We start from the raw sequence: 5460 nt of genomic DNA, 5'->3' as shown, positions 1-5460 counted from the left end.
TTTTTTGTCTGACTGCACTAATTTGGCCGTGACTGTATTTTCTAAACGGTTCCTCTTATGTGCCATATCGGGTCACTCGTTGAGATGAATGAGAAGGAAAATAGAGAGTGAATTTGTGTGCTTGCGTGTGTTACTGTACCTACATGCTCGCTGCGGCCTTGACAACGTGGGGGATGAGGAGGCTTTTCTGGCAGTGGATCTTAACAGCTGCTAGAGTCCAGATATCGCATGGGTAGAGACCACTGTCCGCAGAGGGCCACGGGGGAATGCTTTTTGCTCAAAATTTAGATTCATCTATTTAAAATATTATTTATTTCCAAAGGTTGACAGGCGTGGACCTCTAAGCTCCTTTTGAGGACATTAGTATGTAGGCTAATAGCCAGGCTGTATTACGTTGATAGTGCCAATATTTACAGTTGGTCACATTTATTATTGCTTGGCAGCATTTCAAATCTTGCCATTCCAATAGGAATCTGTGCGATCAGTGAAGGCAAAAAAAAAAAAAAAAAAAAACCCCTAGATGCAGAATTAGCGTTTCTACGGAAGAGGATTAGGGCCAAGCAATAAAAAAAAATAAAAAAAAAAATAAAAAAAACATCTTGAGATTAAAGTCATTATAATGCGAGATTAAACTCGTTAAATTTCGAGAAAAAAAGTCGAACTACAATGTTGAGAATAAAATCATTAAATTTCAAGAATAAAGTTGTTGTTTCGAGAAAAAAACGTGTTAAATGTCAAGAAAAAAATCTAAATAAAATGTCGAGAATAAATTCATTACATTTTGAGAATAAAGTCATTGGGTTTCGAGAAAAATAAATAAATAAAATGCTGAGAATAAACATTAAATTTTGAGAATAAAGTTGCGTTTCGAGGAAAAAAAAAATTGTTAAATTTCGAGAAAAAGGTACGTACAGAAGAGGATTGGTGCCAAGCAATAATAAAAAAATAAAACCATCTCGTGATTAAAGTCATTATAATGCAAGATTAAACTCATTAAATTTCGAGAAAAAAGTTGAACTACAATGTTGAGAATAAAATCATTAAATTTCAAGAATAAAGTTGTTGTGTTTCCAGAAAAAAACATGTTAAATGTCAAGAAAAAAATCTAAATAAAATGTCGAGAATAAATTCATTACATTTCGAGAATAAAGTCATTGGGTTTCGAGAAAAAACTCATTAAATTTCCAGAAAAAAGTACAGAAGAGGATTAGGGCCAAGCAATAATAATAATAATAATAATAAAACATCTCGAGATTAAAGTCATTAGGCTATAATGCGAGATTAAACTGTTAAATCTCGAGAATAAAGTCGTGTTTTGACTTTTTTTCACCTATTGTATCTGAGTGAAACCGCTTCTCGAAAAAGAACAAATGTGGGGCGGGGCTTGATTTTGTCTGTGGGGAATTGATTGGATGTTTGTGTTTTGCTATTGGTGGATCTCATGTGAGTGACAGGTTGCCCCGCCCTCAGCGCCATTAACTGTCATCAGAGAAGAGATATCCCTGCAAGAGGGAGAAGTTATTCTGATTAAAGATTACTATGCACATGAATTAAAAAAAATAAAATAAATAATGATGTGCATGAATAAATCATTTATAATAAACACTAATATTCCATTAAAAATAAGATGGATGGCGCCTTCAGCAACAGAAAGCAACTTGGTTTGAAAGTGAATTCTGTGTGAGCTGAGCTTCAATACAATATTGACAAACAACCTTTTTTGCCCGCGAAATCTCGCCGAAATTTCGCTGGCGTGACCGCACCCTTACAGACGATTTTCTACACTCCACACAACATGTAAGGTGTTTTGGTAGGTATGAGTGTACAGAATATGATCAATTAGGTCCCGGTACATATGACGGGGATTGTTTCTATATTGAGACATAATCAGTGTTCCTTGTTGAAATGAACATCCTGTCATGACAGAATGCCCTACTACTTCGGTAAATATATTTATACCGTATGTGTCCAAGGCTGCCTATGGAATTGGCCTTGTGACTGTCAAAGCGTGCACTCGGCATTGTTGTTTATGGACAAAGTAAATCTTTCGAACAGGCACCAACGGGAAAAGAGCACGTTGTAGTTTTAGAAACGCTTCAAGGGCAAGAATATCTCGACCCCTTTCCAGAACATCTCAGCTTGTTGTAAACTATTGTTGAGGATATTTTCGTGTTTTTTACCCCTGCAAAGGACAATGGGTGACGTGTGTTGCATTTAAAATGGAGTCGTGAAAGTAAGGACGCTTGAAACAAATGCGCAAACTCTAATATCTGTGTAGCCTATATTCCAGTTTGGATGTAGTCCACAAATTTCATTCATTGTCTATTGTTTAATGTTTTTTGAGAGGCACCAGCACAGCCTCTAAACGGTTAAAAATCTGTGACTTGGCCTAACTGCATAAGTGCATCGACTTTTATAAAAATTGTTTCTTAGCCTATAGGCTAGTCAAAATGCTAAGCTTCCATTAAAACATGAAGCACATTCACGTGCCATCCTTCTGCTAAAACGAGAGTCCAGGAATGAACAGCAGGGGGTTTGTGGGATGATAATAGGCTACAGAAGCAATATTAATATTAAGCATTTTATATTAGGGGTATCAGGGTTGGTCGAGAGTCTGGGTCTCTTCGAAAAATCCCTGTGTTAGAATAAAAAAAAAATGCCCCAAAAGGTATATTTGGAAACTCAAGCCACATTTAGAAAATTCTGAATGTATGATATTTTGTTAAATATAATTCAGTGTAGCAAAATGTATCAGTGAGCCAACTGGTGTTTATTTTATACAATAGTGATATAACAAGCAGACTTTTGTTAAGATTTCAAATGCTAAAACAACACTCTAAAAAATGCTTGGTTAAAAACAACCCAAGTTGGGTTAAAAATGGACAAACCTAGCGGTTGGGTTAAATGTTTGCCCAACGTGCTGGGTAGTTTTATTTAACTCAACTATTGTTTAAAAATTACTGTATGGCCTTGCTTAAAATGAACCCAAAATATGTTGGAAATTAACATTTATTAATATGTTTAGTAAATGAACATTTATCAATAGGTTTGATGAATAATAATTAAACAATAAACATTTATTAAATTGCCTATTAATAAATGTTCACCTTTTGATTATTTTTGCTTTCTCTAGTAATTATGTGTCTGATTTTTAATTTCCAACATATTTTGGGTTCATTTTAAGCCAGACATATAATAATTTTTAAACAATAGTTGAGTTAAATAAAACCCAGCAGGTTGAGCAACATTTAACCTAACCGCTGGGTTAAAACAATCGCTGGGTTTGTCCATTTTCAACCCAACTTGGGTTGATTTTAACCCAGCATTTTTTAGAGTGAATATATAGGCTACTGTTTAAAATTAAGAGCGAAAATATTGTGACACGAAAGTATTAGTGGATCTTGTTAGTAAATGTGATGAACTGCATGAACTGATTTTCTAAAAAAAAATCAGCATCAGTTGTTTAATAAACGTCCTTGGGGAAAAAATGGCCCAGAAAAGTGAGTTCTAGATAAAAAGCTATATAACATTTAGCGGATGCTATTGGATCTTATATTTTTATATGCAATTGCATATAGGCTATATATAGATGTTCATTTCGCGTCATAGCTGTTACTAAAAGTGTATTTTAGCTTGCTGGACTTCTATTGACCAACCAGCATCCAGAACCAGCCTATCCGTTTTTATACTTATATATAGCAGCCTATGCCTTCGTTTCTTGTCTTAACAAATCTACTGCTCTCCACATCAGCATTTCTTTCCGTGCAAAACACGAGATGTGGCTCCTCATCCTCAGCGTATTCTTTCACTATCAGACACTGGTGTTTTAGTAGAGGACGGAGGAATGCTCGCCAAGCAAAAAATAGGCTCTCCGGAGTCAAAGCATCGCGGTGATGTCTTTACTCTGCGCTTCATATCAGGGACGGAACGCCAAGCCCGAGCAGTGCAGCCACAGCAGCCGGCATAACACTGCTAACCTTGACAGCCGTGACTGATACACTATCGCGGCTCTCACTGCGACACAGGCAGTGCGTTTAATCGAGACCACTATACATCTAACATAATGTTGAGGGGCCTTGTGAGATCAATCTTCTTCAGTTCTTCCTTGATTTTAAACAAATCAAATACACTTCATTCCACAGCTAATGAATAAACACATTTACGATCAAATGATATGCCTACTTTTGTGCATATAGCCTACCATACATCAGCACCCAATGATCCTCTCATATTCTCTTGAGGGCACTTCATTTTGTCCATTAAAACGGTTTGAGACGAGAAATATTTTACAAACCTTATTTAAAATGCACATGACAAGTTCCTGGAAATGTCATATTTGCATTCATGTTGCTTTCATGCATTTCTGAAACACATTTATGCAAACATAAAGTGGTGTAATACAATAATTGTTTTCAATGACGTTCTGAGTTTTTTTCCTCCATTTCACCTGAACAAACTGTGCACTCTAAAAAATGCTGGGTTAAAAACAACCCAATTTGGATTGAAAATGGACAAACCCAGCGATTGGGTTGTTTTAACCCAGCAGTTGGGTTAAATGTTTGTCCAACATGCTGTGTAGTTTTATTTAACTCAACTATTGTTTAAAAATGACTATATGTCTGGCTTAAAATGAACCCAAAATATGTTGGAAATTAAAAATCAGACACATAATTACTAGAGGCAACAATAATAATCAAAAGGTGAACATTTATTATGCATTAAGTTTATTTTTTAATTATTATTCGTTAAACTTATTCATAAATGTTAATTTATTAAACATATTAATACATGTTAATTTCCAACATATTTTGGGTTCAGTTTAAGCAAGAAATACAGTAATTTTTAAACAATAGTTGAGTTAAATAAACCCAGCAGGTTGAGCAAACATTTAACCCAACCGCTGGGTCAAAACAACCCAATCGCTGAGTTTGTCCATTTTCAACCCAACTTGGGTTGTTTTTCTTCATCATAAAAAATGTAGCCTATAAACCTGTCTGAATCACACTGTGGGCTATGTGTTTTTGTTAATATACCCGGACTGAAAAAAATAGCCTTTTTTTTTTCTTCATAACTTCATCAAATCCAGACTTTACCGCTACATTTGTTTTTGTGTATTTCTGAGAGAGCAGGATAACTTTGTTTTAAGTCTTGGTGTCTCTTAAAAAGGACAACCTTGGCTGTCATGTCATACAAAATGTTTTGGTTTGGCCAAGCATAATTATATCAGATAATAATTAGCCTATATAATTCGATAATAATAATTTTAAAACAATTCAGACCAGAGAAAATACAATAAAAACGACTATAGCAGAACAAAATTTGAACAACAATTTGTTTTTGCATTATATCATTTGTTAATGTACCAATGATCAATGGTGTAAATTGGCAAACTTTTTTGTTTTTTCCCCCCTCTGGACTGATAATAAAATGCTGCGGCTGTAACGACTGGCGCGCATCATC

This window comes from Ctenopharyngodon idella, chromosome 8 (genome assembly GCF_019924925.1).
Source record: "Ctenopharyngodon idella isolate HZGC_01 chromosome 8, HZGC01, whole genome shotgun sequence".
NCBI classification, from domain to species: domain Eukaryota; kingdom Metazoa; phylum Chordata; class Actinopteri; order Cypriniformes; family Xenocyprididae; genus Ctenopharyngodon; species Ctenopharyngodon idella.
This window is presented reverse-complemented; position numbering follows the sequence as displayed.